Raw genomic sequence first — 15,291 nt, forward strand, 5'->3', positions numbered from 1 at the left:
AAAGGGATACAGAGACAAAGGAGAAAAATCCAATACAGCTTCCAGAAATAGTCAAAGGAACCCAGACAGACATTCCCCTCTGAAGAGAGTATTTTCAGTTACCTGCTGAGGTATTAAGCTTTTTCACAGGGGCTGTGAAAACAACCTACCCTGCAGGTAATTGCTGCATCTTCTAACTTACAACCAAAGAACAGCCTCCAGCAATGAGGGATGCTTGCCTTTAAGACTGTAAAATCTCCCCAGGGTTAGGAAAGTAGGGCAAGGGAGGGAAAAAATGTTTTATAATAGACAGAACCGGAAGAGCAGCTGATCAGAGGCGGATAGAGAGGAGGAGAGAGATGAAGAAATCACCCTTCTTCCCTAGATCACAAAGTTCTTTCTGAGCAATCGGTATACGTGAACACAATTCCCCTGTAACTCTGCTCTCTTGCCTTTTAAATCTGAGCCCTTAAGTCTAGCTGCTCAGAAACAAACTATGTGGCAAAGTGACCCGTGTGATATTTGCTCTCCAAACCAAAAGCCTGTATGTAATATTTCCCATTAAATTTTATTTCAGGCCACAGAGGCAATCCAAGTGGAGGGCAGGAAGATCTGCCAAAGCAAATGCCACACCACCTATACAGTTATACCTAGGGTAAGTGAGAGAGAAAAAGAGATGTAAAGAAGGAAGCAGGACATGATCTTCTCTAAACTGCACTTTCTACACCCGCTTTTGCTCCTCATTTTGTAATGAGTAAGGACTTAGCTACTTGGCAAGATAAGTAACTTCCATGACAAACTGCAGTCCCCTCTCCATCTGTAAAAGCATGGTCAGAATATAGCTATTCACTCTACTTTACCACATAATCTGAGGTTGGCTGCATAAATCTCTTTCCTGTCATCTAAAATCCCTTCATCAAGCCGATCAAACATGCCTAGCATTGCTAGGGAAGCCTAGAGAGAGTTAACAGATCTATTGAGACAAGTGGATCGAGAGACTACGCATATAGGATACCTCTGAGGAGTAAAGCTGATCTCTCCGTCTGGAAGCATAAAAACATAAAGGGAATTCCCGAAATGCCAGGTCTGCATATAATAATTCTTAAATGCAATTCATCCTTCAGCAGGAAGGCAAGTTAAGGGCTGTGATTCAATAGTAGACGAAACAGGCCGGAACAGGTTCAAATACTGCATATTTCACAACGGACCTTAATTACCACAGGACCAGGAGGCTGTTAATTGCATTATAATAGTTCGGCATGAAATTAGGTCTGATGTGAATGTCCTTATAGTGGAATTGTTTATGTTATTATAATTATGCAGTGGTACATAGATGGACGCAGAGATGTATTTTTCTAATAGCTTTTGAATTGATTTCTTCTCTTTTCTTGCTCGTGTTTACACTCCATTTCTAAGGGTGGAAAACCAACTAGAGGGAGCCGGGTCAGGAAATTAGGTCACGCTGGATGATACAGTGGGTCTCCTGTGGATTTGATGCTAGAGCTCCAAATGAGTTGTGCCTGATGATGGTGATTTTATTCACCATTTGTTTAGGGCCAGATTATTTGGTTAAAAAAATGGGTCCCAGTAAAAGGTTTACCTTTTACAGAAATGCTTGCTTTGTTGTATCTTAAAAGGCAATGTGCTCCTCAGTTTACTGCAGCTGTAACGGAATACCAGAGTCTGGATAACGTATTAGTGAATAGAAATTCGTTTGGCTCACAGTTTTAGCAACTGGGAAGATGGAAAGAGGGAGGGGTTTTGTGGTACAGGCACCAATAGCAGAAGGCATACGAATAACAGAAGGAACCAAGGGAAGGGCAGGGTTTTCTAACAAATGCCCTCATACAACAGCTAGCCCATCCTTGCAGCAACAACACCTATTCTAGAGAGCAGAGCCTTTTTTGACCCATTCACTGAGTATTAGGTAATGTTGACTAAGTTGCCGGTACTTGAATCCTTTTTAGGGGGGCACTAATCACAGCATTCTGTTTAGAATTAAAAGAAATGTATAATTAAGTGCAGCGCACAACTCCTGTCTGCATTCTATGCCCTATCATACAGTTCCCAAGCTGCGGGCAAGGGGCTGGAGGTTGAACCACACAAACATACACAGACAGAAAGACAGAGACATGGACCTCTAGTCACTGGTAAGAAGCCCTTTATTCAATAGCACCATAGAGGCTTATAGACCTAACAGTCAAATGGGCCAACAGGTGAAAACCTTATCCTCTGATCCTCAAGGCCAAGGCAACACGTGCTCGTGAAGCAGAGCTGGTAAACAACTTTGACACAGCTTTCAGTAACTCAAATCAGAAGGAAAGTAAAGATCGCTAGCAGGGAAGAGCAGCTGGAGGCCAAGACTCCAAATGGTTCCTACAATTAAGGTTGTATATGTCATCCATAAAATTAATTTTCTAATATAGACAAAAATCTCAAAACTGTAATGATTGTGTCTTATTTAAAATGTCAACAGCAGTTCACAGAACACAAAAGTTGTGGTAGCCGAGTAGGTTTTTTTTTACAAGGTAATGTCGGATGGCCTTTCTTGACTCGTCCAAAATTTACACTTTGGAATTCAAAATCAGAGTTGACTCATTTGAGAAGTCAGCCAATGGCCTTCCCTAAACACATGCAACCTGGACCACACACAGCATCTTGGAAGAACATACACATTTGATGGTTTTACTTGGTATCTTGCTGTTTTTGACTTTTGGGTAGTCTATGTCTCTCAGGATTTTGCAACATTTTTCAATTATTTTGTGCATTTCTTCAGAATGAAAGACCACAAAGTTGACAGAAGATTACCAAGGTAAGTGAGGGGAGTTAAAATGGTTAAACGTCAAGGTTTCCTTTTTTTAACGTGGCCATCGGGGGGTAGGAAAGCGCTGAAGAAAATTGGAAGCAACATAGAGAAAAGTAATAAACTGTGGAGTGGCCAGCAACCCAAATTTTTATACAAAATTTTCTCTGCTCAATTGAGATAGGGATGAATTATATCACTGGAAGAAAGTTGACACACCTCCATGTGCTTCTGTGGATAGATACACTCTATCTAGAGATTTGCTATTAGACATCTCCAATTTTTGTAACCACCAGTTTTACATGTTGTATCGGCTAGTGGGAACCATTTTACACAAGGCTGTACAAGGAAATCATTAAGAATTTCACTTCTGGTTATAGCATTACTCAAAACTCTGAGAAACAGAAATAAATATAAGAACAAAAGTTGGGGGGGCTGTTTTATGAAAGGGTAAAAATCACAGGTCTTGGCAGCATTTCCCGTGGTTTTTGCCTCTGGATATGCATGCAAATGTTCATAATGGTGGTGGTGTGGGCCATATTTAAACATCCTACAGATTAATCTCCAAGCCAGCCTCAGTTTAGAACACCCCCCACCCTGCCCTTCTGCCAGTCTTTTGTTTACACCAGCTAAGACTGAACAGTGCTTTAGAGAGAGACAGCAGGGGTCCTGGAATCTGAGGAGAGGAGTGGAGTGGGGATCCATGGACGTGGGATTGAAGATACACAGAAAAATCAAAAATAGGGGGGGGTGAGGTAAGAAAACAACATGCATTTTCTCCAGCCGCCTACTATGACCATAGATAAATCATACAGATGACGAATGCATTGTTTAAAGGCAAATCAGTCCTAATGATGTGGCCTGCCCTGTTTTTCACACCTCCACTGCACTCTCTATCTCCAGACTTAAAGAAGAAAACACTTCAAAGTCAGAGTGCCAAAATCATATATTGTTTTTTCAAAATGAGACAAAATACCCAGACGTTCAAGTTTAGAGTCGGTTTTTCTTCCCCTGAAAGCTAGAAGTAAAGGAAAAGGAAAGTTGAATCTATAGAATCTAATCTTTTACTTTCTAGGGTAACAGAACTAAGGGACAGCAATGAAATAGTTTAGACACCCAATTGTGGAAGCCACGTGATCTGAAGGAAGCAAAGTTGACCAATCTATTATTTTTCTTTTTGGTGTTAAACTTGAAATCTAGCTCCAGGGACCTGATCCAAGTGTGACTCAAACCTATAAACATGTCCCTATGTCATTGTTAGGAAGAGCTTGCGCTATCAGCTGATACGAAGAACACTGCCCTTTAAGCTTTAAAGTATATTTCAAGCGGATGAGATCATGCAAACCTATAATCTCAGGTACTCGGAAGCAGAGCCAGGAGGGTCCCATGAGTCCAGCATTTGGAAGCCAGCTGGGCAACATGAAACCCAGATTCAAGGAAGACTTGAAGCTGCCACCTACTGTTTTGTAATCTATGACACTGTAAAAGGAAATCCTTTCTCTCTGGGAAACTTTTATCTCAAAAGGTGGCCTGTTGTCAATGCTCACAATACTGGATTCTTAGCACATTCTTTGAATTGACTTCTGAGCAATGGTAGAACATGGTCAAAATAACACAAGTGAAGAGATTGTGGGTCTACGTGTGTGTATTTTATTCAACTTCCAAGATTAAAGCACACCTTAATTAGTTCCAGAATCATCGGAAATGAACAAAGCCACATGAGTGAAGAATAGAGCGTTTATACTGTGCTACTGTGCCTTCCTGTGAATCCAACTCAAGTAGTATAAATTGACTACATATCTAGAGAGAACTGGTGATCATGGTGGGCTCATATCACCCACTGAACATGTGCCAACACGAGCTTTGTAATAGGTGTTGGTGAGTGTTCCCTAGACATGTACATGGCTTGTACCCCTCCCTCCATCAGGATTGTTACAAATGTCGCCTATTAGTGAGATCCACCACCCGAAGGCAACAGCTCCAGCCCATCAGACATTTGCTCTACCTTGTGTTTGGAATCATACTTACCGAGATAAATTAACACCAAACACCCTGAGCATTTTTTGTTTGCTTTGCTCTTTTCTGTCCTTCTGTACACAGACGCAAGCTTCACAAGGCAAAGCCATGGCGACTGGCTAGTGAGAGACACTAAGTAAGCATTGATTAAAGGAGTAAATAAATGAATTTAACAAATTAAAAGGACTCAATATTAAAGGACACCTGGGTCTTTGTTTTGTATTATTTGGTTTTTATCATGCTTATCATTGATGCTTCTGAAATCCATGTTACTCTTTGCCAACTACAAATTGTTTTTTATACATATTATATATACACACGAATATATGTAAATATTCATATGCATATGAATATATATGCATCTCTATACAACTAATCAGTGTCTCCCATTTCCCCCGACAGTGTCAGTGAAGTGAATTCTCTGCCGACACCCGACAGTCAAGTCTGAACTCCTCATTTCCTAATCCAGGGAGTTCTTCTCAGCCACTCTTTCACCGCCTCACCCCACCCACCCCCCCCCCCAGTCAGAGACTGCCATGGCATGACTCTCCTGGAATAACAGCCTTTCACACGCACATAAAACTTCTGAAGCCACAGTGCGTTCTGAGACAATCGACTGTGTCATTAAACAGTCCCACAACTAAAACAAACCAAAAAATCCTGATTTTAAATGTGTGTGTGTGTGTGTGTGTGTGTGTGTGTGTGTGTATGTCTTGCCTGTATGTATGTACATGCACCATGACAAGCCTGGTATCCACACGAACCAGAAAAGAGTATTAGATCATCTGGAACTGGAGTTACCGAGAGCTGACAAACAGGGAAGCCAAAATGTGACCACCAGACTCCCTCACCACTGGTATTCAGGCTTCTCAATGTTCTTTACTATCCTTTTAAAATACGTTTAAAACCAACCTGGTTGGGATAGAAAAATATTCCTGAAGTCCTCATTTAAACAGAACAAAGGGACATATTTATTTATTTTTGAATCATGTATCTTTCCCTTGTGTTGACAAGGTTGGGCTATGGGAAGAAATCATTTAGGGCAACATGGCTCTAAAGAATAAACTTTTGACTGTGTGGTCCTAGAAGAAATGATGTCCTGGGAAACAGAAAGTCTATATTATAACCTGTATCTGTCACTAGAAAATTCTGGGTCTCTGTTTCATCGTCACCATAATGAAGAACTTTAGTTAAATAGTTTCTTTGACATCCTCTTGGCCTAAAAGATATGTTAGTGTGTTATTAAATATAAATATGTATGGTATATACCTAAATATCACCTACATGTATGCATATTAGACACACACACATAATATCAACAAGATGATGCCAATTGACCTCCTTAGAAATCTTTTGGCAGCTCAGCCCAAATAACACCTACCACTAATACCTGATGTGTGTGCAACCTCCTGTCAGAACTAAAGAGGATTCAGAAATTTCTCCAGAGCAATGCTTCGACTATCAAGAAACTTCAGAACAATGAAAAAGAAAAACAACAACAAACCTCTACAGAGCATAATCTTTTGGGTCCTTTTTTGTTTTAATATTCTTTTTCATTATTTGCAATTTTAAACTTTCATTTTTGACAGAAATTTATTCAGCTTTATTGAAACATAATTGACCAATTAAAAATTGTGTGTGCGTGCATGACACATAACATATAATGTGCAGTGCATATACTCGATGCGAAGTGGTTACAAGTAAGCTGGATCGTAAAATGTTTAGGTGCTTGATTCTCTTCGAGTTGATGTTTGTTTGTTTTTAAATACACTATCAGACCAAGGTTTAACTTCATTTTTCTAAATGTGAGTTTCCAGTTTCCAACACAAGTTGTGGAAGAGACTCAGTTGTCCGTGATATACGTTCTTCCCTTTCTGCTGAAGACCACACACGTGCCCACCTATTTCTATGCCCTCCATTTGTTCCATTGCTCTGTGTCATTTCTATGTCAGCACTGATCACTGTGACTTTGCTGTATAGGTTGAAATCAGACAATTTTGCTGTTTTACTTTCGTGTTTGGCCATAGGGGAATATTTGAGGATTCATATAAATTTCATCCTTTCCACTTTTTTTGTACAAATGTCCATTGAAATTTTGATGGAGATTGCATTGAATCTGTAGATTGCCTAGGGTAGTCTGTATATTGTAGCTATCTTTCAAACTATTATTATTATTTTATTCTATATCTTTCACTATTATTTAGTAGTTTTAGCCAACATATCTTTCACTTTCTTGGTTAAGCTTATCACTAATTATTTTTTTATAAATGCTATGGCAAATGAGTTTGCTTTTATGATTTCCTTCCAGGATACTTCATAAATAAAACTACTATTGGTTTTTGTATGTTGATAATTTATCCCATTATGTTCCTTAATAATTTACTAGCTGTAATAATCTTGAGCAGAGTCTTTAGAATTTTCTATATATAATTCTGTTATGTATAGTGATAATTCCTTCTTTTGCAATTTCATTACCTGAAGCAAGAAGAAAGTATGATGTATGCAAAAAATTATTAAAAACTAAAACAGGAAAATGTGGAATCAAGAAAGAAATCAATTTATAAAAGTCAGTAGATGATGCATGCACTAAAGCCAGAGAACAGAAATTATATAGGGGCTGGTGAGAAGCTAAAAAAATCACTTGAATACAAGCTGTGGACTTGAATTTGTCTAAATTCTTGACAAGTTGAAGACTAGTACTAACTTGATGGCATTGTTCTCTGACCTCCACATATACAGAATGTCAACCCCATTCATCACCATACACCACATGAACACACACACACTAAATAAGTAAAAAGAAATAAATAGAAAATAAATAGAAATTTTAAAAAAAGAATAAATTTCCCTAGGTGCTTAAATGAAATTCTGTTTTTAAAGATTTTACTCTCCTTATTAGGCTTAAGTTTAAAGAAGTACAACCAAATGACTGATATATGTCCCTCATGTGGAGAACTATGACAGACATTATCAGGAAGAAAATACTACAGAGATATCCAGGCAGAAGTCTTCCTACAAATAAAAATTACAGTAATGTAAAAAGCAGTTTCATTGTTGTGAAAAACAAACTGTAGATACTGGAAGAAAGAAACAACAGATAAAAATAAATAAAAATTAATTATCTAATCTGAAGAAGAAAAAATAAGAAAGCAAATGGAGAAGTGGGCTATGTAACAACTCAGTGGATAGAGGTGTGTGGTGCCAAGCTTGACTAATTGAGTTTGATGGACAGAATGGACTCTCTATTCCCATGGGTGTACTGAGTCCACATTTAATCATGCCCCCCTTTAAAAATAAATATAACATAAAAAAGAAATGTCTAATCCGAAGAACAGAGAAAAAGGGAAAAAGCCAACTAGAGTAAAGCCACATCTAATGGATCTGAGTCTTCATCAGAAACAAAGTCAAAACAAAAATCAGAGGCTACATGAAAATGGAACAGATCAACTCAAAATCTGAGCTGACTGTGGTAGTCACAGTATAATCATCGATGTTTGACTAAACATGATAAAGTCTCTAAAGACACATTACACCAACAGTTCTTGCATTACTAAAACACTGTTCCCACAATGACATACATTTCCAGTTCACTATAATTTTGTAACTCTGAACTCAGTCTTATTCAGCAAATAGAGTTCTAGGTCTATATTTTAAAGGTTTTTTTTTTTAATTTTAATCATGTATATGCATGTGTTCTTGCATATGTACATATGAGTGCAGTCTTTGTGGAGGCCAGTAGAGGGTGTCAGATCCTCTGGAGCTAGAGTTTCAAGTTTGTAAATTGCAGGACAGGGTTGCTGGGAATTGAACTTGAGTCCTCTGGAAATACAGCAAGTGTTCTTAATCACTGAACCATCTCTCTGACTGCCTTAGGTAGATTTTTATCATTTCAAGAACAGGCGTAGGGCGGGGCGGTGGTGGCGCACGCCTTTAATCCTAGCACTCGAGAGGCAGAGGCAGGCGGATCTCTGAGTTTGAGGCCAGCCTGGTCTACAAGAGCTAGTTCCAGAACAGGCTCTAGAAACTACAGGGAAACCCTGTCTCGAAAAACCAAAAAAAAAAAAAAAAAAAAGAACAGAACAGGCATAAATGAAATATCTGACTCCAGGATTTCTAAGAATTTTCCTGTTTTCAAATGTGCACTAGTAACAAACTATAGAAATGGTCCCTGAAAGTATAGTCCCCATCCACCCCTGTCATACCACACACACACACACACACACACACACACACACACACACTCAAGTTCCTATATTGTTGAATAATTAAATGCTTAATCTGAACTTCACACAACATCAAATGAAAGACTCTGAAAGCAGGTACAACTTTTCAGCAATAAACTGCTGCCATTGTTGTCAAACTTATAACTTCATTTTTTTCCCCATGAGTATCTTGGCCCATACACACACAACAGTTTATTGTGGTGTAGGAGGTCTTTCTGTTTATGTGTTGCTTTCATTGGTTAATCAATAAAGAAACTGCTTGGCCTGATAGGGCAGAACTTAGGTAGGCGGAGAAGACACAACTGAATTCTGGGAGTAAGAAAGCAGAATCAGAGAGCCACCATAGAGCCGCCAGAGACAGAAGTGCCGACTCTTTCCCAGTAGGCCACTGCCATGTGGTGATACAGATTAATAGAAATGGGTTAAATCAAGATGTGAGAGTTAGCCAATAAGAGGCTAGAGATAATGAGCCAAGCAGTAATTTAATGAATACAGTTTCTGTGTGATTATTTTGGGTGTAAGCTAGCTGGGGGGCCGGGATGACAAGCAGCCCTCCTGTTATATTATTGTTTAATTTTAAGATTTTCTATCAATTCCATTTTGTTCTTACATATCAACTAGAATTCTCTAATTCCTTGGCAAGAACAGAGACAGGAGAGGGAGATGAAACTTCTACTCCAGTGTTCACTGTAACACATACAATTTTGAGATAGAACCAAAAGCTCATAAATAAAATGAAAACTATAAAATGCACTAAGTAGCCTTGGATTGATTGATGCAAAGATTAGAGCCCTGAAAGGCATAATTTCATTATGAAAACTTTGATCTCAAAACTAATGAGTTAAAAGTAGTGAAATTGCTGTGTTTATATCTAAAAGGTATTGTGTTCATATCTAAAAGGTATTGTCATTCATTTAACTTTGGCTAAACTAACTCAACAGAAAGATAGTTGCATGTTTCTAAAATATGTACATACTGAAAAACATCCAGTTTCAGTTGGCTAATGTTCTTGATAACATATATTGGCCAATGGTTTCTTGAGGCTATGGCAGGAACTTACTTGATGGAAGAATGGCCAGTGAGAGAAAGTAAAGCTGCAAAGTGGCTGGAGAACTGCAACTCAGGAAGATAAGCACTGAGGGATCAGTTTCATGTCCTAGAGATACTTCAAGCAAACACTGAGAGACCACAGGGGGACATGGGAGACACCACAACCTGCAGCTATCTCAAAATGTCTGTCACTTTGACAACTGTAATTCTACTTTTTTCATTCTTTGGTTCTTCCGTTCATCTTTTAGTTTCCAAGGTTATCTAGTTTCCACTGACAAATAAGTGACTGTCTTGTATAGGAAATGATAGAAAATTCTGGATTTGAGGTTAAAATTATTATCATCATCAAGGTAACTTATCAGGCTGTTACAAGAGTTTATATGGACTATGTATCCCTACATCCCCCCCCCCAACACACACACATCAAAAAACACTTTCCCCCAAACCCATGGTGTTGACTAAGGTGTGTGCGGGATGATCTGAAGAATGCTTGAAGGAGAAATGCTTGTACTAAGTCCTAGAGTCTACTTTAAGGAGCATAATTTAGTGTAGTTATTATCACAAATAGTAACCAGGAAAGTGAGAAATTAACTCTTTTCATAGGGTAACCATAAAATAACAAGGGAAAGGGTGAATTACTCTAAAAATATTAACTGAGTGTCTCAAAGGCTAAAATTGTAAAGAGAATCAAATTTTATACCCTCAAACATCAGAAGCAAAACATTCCAGGAAGACGCTAATAATTACTAATATTACAAAAGTAAAGTGGTGTCCTTTGAGAACAGGTTAATGACCACAGAACAATGGGCATGCATCTTCAAATGAATGAAAGAACAAGGCAGATCAGAGAGGTGGTTCAAAGTTTGGGGACCAGTTGATCACCCATAGGGACTTCTCAAAGATTAAGCACCAGAAAGTTGCAGAGAGCACACAAGCCCGAGAAATAAATGAACCTTTGAGCGAGAGGAGATGTGTCGAGCACAGGGAAGAGGCTGTCATAAAACACACGCTGGCATAATAGATGATGAATCAGTTCTATTATTTAACTTTCCCAAAGATGGAACAATATGGAGATATGCGAACCATCACAGGCAGCGTTAATTTACAGTGGGGAAATAATTAGAATCTCACTTTTTCTGAAGAATGGGGTGAAAATGTAAACAGCGCTTCCCTCCAGGCAAGTACTTTATCAAGTTGACAGGTGCATTTGAATTACCATGGGTGGGGGGATCTAATAGGTTATTTAATGTGTCATTTAATGAAAGAGCCCACCTCAAGATGGACAGCAGACTTTATCAGGACTGCTGTTTGCAACTAATCCTCCAATTTAGCACCCCATGAAAATACCTGCAACAAAATCTAGCCATTTTTCTTTTAACAACCTCATTATGGAAAAATCATATGGGTGGCTATTCCTCGCAAATCTCCAGCTTCGCGGGTGCCTGAAGCTACAGAATAAAAAAAAAAAATCCAAAGGAAAAAAAAAAAAAAACCCTGACAGTTCAGCAACTCTGTGTTGCAGAGGCCTTTGCTTAGGGGTTTATTCCACCATGTTCCTGCCACTTCAGAATGGCTCAGCTGGCCTAGCCTATATTCCAGGATCTAATATATATTGCCCAGTGACCCTAAATCTGATTATTGCAGGTCAATTCATGTGGAGTTCATTTTAGAGAGCTCAGAATAGGAGTCACTTGACTTCTACACTTGATAGACTTAATTTTTATCTGCCTTTAACATTCAAGAAGGAACAACAATGAATAACCCTGTAAACACTAATTCAGTCAAGCCACACATAAACTATTCAAGGACTAGACACGTCACTGTTCTAAGGGTGTTCTGGGAGATGCCCTGACAACGTGTTTCCAGGGAAAGGTCTTTGTCCTCCATTCTGAACTATCCCCTCTAGTTTTCATACCCAAATTATATCTGTTCAGTGGGAAGCAATTATTCTATGTATCAAAGAAATCCACAAGTTTAGTGGATTGTGGGTCACTTACACCCACCCACCACACATTCACTGAGGCTAATAAACCAAAAGGTCCAAAACTTATCCCCTCTTGTACACAACTGCCTCAAAGCAAGAACTGTATCAGATTTCTCTCTTTTCCTTCCTCCAATTTTTTCAAAGTTACTGTTTGTCTCCGCATTTGCTATCTTGACAAATATTTAACAGAACAAGAATCCATACATTCATTTTGCCACTGGATATGTTAGCCATCCCCCCTCCCCCAATAGAAAGGGTGGAAATCATAAATTCTTTCTTGCCATCAAGCTTTTAATAAACTTAAACTTACCAAGCTGGCTTCTATTTTCTGGAGCTTGTGTGATTGATTTGCCGATGGGCTCGCTGAGCTCAAGCTTCACACACCACCCATCCTGCCAGGAAGGCAGACAGATAAAACCTGAAGCTACACTTTCCAACCAACTCTCAAGCATGAGTCTCAGTAACAGAGGCTCCTTCAACTCATTGTTGATTTCTCTCCTGCATAGCCCATAACCTAACCAGGAAGGAGTGCAAGTACACCTCTGGGGGTTTTAGTAACTAAATGATAAGCTACTATAGATCTGTATGCCATTTTGATGTAAAGCTTGGGATTCTACAACTTTTAAGCTCACAATGGTTAATATTTCTCTTTATTGCCAACTTTCCATCCCTACATCTTTCTAAAACTCAAGTTGCTGTGTTTTTATCAACTACCCTTGTTTCTATTACATTACGATATGCCTCCCTTTGAAAACAATATTGGAAATAACCAGATGTTATTTATTTTATATCATCGTCTAAATGAAATGCTATTTATTGAACACTTTATTATACTCCAGACATATTCATAAACCATGTTGCATGAGCAAGAGCAAATTCATGAAAATTCATATTATTGTAGGTCTAGCGGCACAACCTGTAATCTCTGCTACTTCAGAGTCTGAGGCAGGAGCATCCTGAGGTCTATCAGTCTTAACTACAGAGTCAATTCAAGGTCAGCCCGAGTAATTCTGAAACTGTACTTTAGTACTAGAATTTTGAGTTTGTTTCCAAATATGGAGAAGGAAAAAGACAGAGACAGAGAGAGGGAGACAGAGAAACAGAGACAAAAAAACATGATGTCTAGATGTCTGGTGTTAAGTAAAGCGGTCATCTCCTCATGTCCAGGCTGTGCATATGCCAGTGCAGAAGAAACCAACCCTGAGCACATTCTTATGAGACCCATTGATCACATATGATACCAGCAATGACTGTGCCAAAGGGCAAGAAAAATTTATCAGTGCACTCTTTATTGGGCCAAATTCTAAGGACTGTTTTCTTCCAACAGTTCCTAGGGTGACAGTAAAATTGATTCATTTGGAAGTAAATACATTCTGTGATATAAAGAAAATCTTGAAAGGTGAGGTCACTTCTGAACTTTTTGATATGTAGAAATGTCCCATTTCACATGGGCATACATATTTCCTTGAGGATTTTATCTATACTTTTGAACCATAGGAAACAATTGCAGTTAATTGTAACTGTTATCCTTTGCTCTGTGATTGCTTTATGTGTTTAATTTTTGTCTTAACTCCTGGTTAGTGAGCTCCTTTACTGCATGTTTTATATGTCTCTCTATCCTCCAAGGTATTTACTGCAGAGGCAGACAGAACACTGTTTCCATTAGCCAGGTTCACTCTCGAGGATTTTTGGTACTTCCAATGATTTTTCAAAAGTCAAGCAGGTTCACAATTCTGTGATGTCTTGTTAGTGGTATTGTAGGTTCATTGGCCTCTCTCCATGACCTACAGAAGCATCTTCATTAGTGAGCCAAAATTGCACATTCAAAACACAGCTTCCAGCAAGATCAACTGTGTGATCAATGCAACCTTGAAGAAGTCACAGTAGCTGCAATGACATCTGGGAGAAAGACAGGAGTAGAAACTTTATTGATTGCTAAATATCACACCTGGATTTCTGTCCACTTATTGATGAGGATGAGCATTGCTCAGATACCGCTGTGCCCTGGGATACCTGAGCTTGAATTTCCTCAACAATCTTTCTTTTGGCTTTCTCTGTCGTGTGGATAATAAACATTGCCTGAACCTGGGAGATATGATTATTTGTGTTTTGTTTTAATGGCCACTACAAAGTGTGCAATCTTAAAGAGGAAAAATGAGTTTCAACTAACTTTTTGAATGGCATTTTATTCATCTAGTGCAACTGAACAATAAAACCTGATTTTGGAGCCCTGGGTGAAGACTTGAGTGGCAGGGCTAGAGAGATAGCTCAGCAGTTACAAGCTCTTATTGTTTTTGCAGCGAATTTCAGTTCCATTTCCAGCAGCTATACAGGGAGGCTCACAGCCACCTAAAACTCTAGCTCCAGGAGGCCCCACGCCTGTGACTTTGACAAGATCCTGCACTCATGGGCACACACCTAACCTCGGATGTGTAATACATATAATTAAAAATGAAAATAAACCTTAAAGCAAGATATGTTTCCACATCAAGCTATTATTTATTTTCTTTCCATTTTTAATCTATGCTTATCTTGAATTTTAGGATTATGCTAGCTTTTTAAATAATGACAGTTTCATGCATGTTTATAATGCATTCTGGTGACTGTCTCCCCACTCACTTTGATCTCCCTCTTACCCTCACTAGCTCTTACTTTGTCTTACTAACCACCACCTTTCCTACTTGTACCTTTCTCATGTTCATGACTTTGGGTTGCCTTTTATGACCCATTGTACGTAATCAGGGCCATGTGTATGGCCAAATGATTAGGTGGGGTTTGACTGCCCTATCTCGTCTGACCTCGGAAGCTACGATTAGGTGCGGGTCATAAGAACAGACACAACTGAAGGCAATGATCTCCCTTCTCTAAATCTATGTCTAGGAACTAGTTCGGCAGTGAATAGAAGGGCCCTTTGAATCTCTCCTCCATCCTTTTCCAGCTGGAGATGGGCCCATTGTTGTGCAGACCTGGGGTAGTGATCCATAGTTGTTCAGAGTTCAGATTTTAATAATTGCTTGAAGGCTAGTGACAACTAGAAATATGCTTGTAATAAACATTACAGGAAAATAAATGTAATATTGCTGTAGTAATATACTTTGAGAAAAAGAAAGTCACTTATATTAGAAATAATGGCCATTGACCAAAACCAATAATTGGGAGGAAATGCAAATAGGTACTATATGTGTGGTATAAATTCAAATCCATCATCAATCAAAGAATCACGGAATATGAACACC

At 38.8% G+C, this 15,291-nt stretch overlaps 1 protein-coding gene and 1 pseudogene across 1 annotated transcript in view; both read right to left on the bottom strand.

Moving 5' to 3' along the window:
- The window catches only part of LOC119817122, a gene marked incomplete at its 5' end in the record, with an annotated part of 282,482 nt that overhangs the window by 22,104 nt on the left and 245,087 nt on the right, over window positions 1-15,291 (bottom strand). The window lies entirely within an intron of this gene.
- LOC119818190 lies at window positions 8,902-8,982 on the bottom strand (annotated as a pseudogene).

Source organism: Arvicola amphibius, chromosome 6 (assembly GCF_903992535.2).
Source record: "Arvicola amphibius chromosome 6, mArvAmp1.2, whole genome shotgun sequence".
Lineage (NCBI taxonomy): Eukaryota > Metazoa > Chordata > Mammalia > Rodentia > Cricetidae > Arvicola > Arvicola amphibius.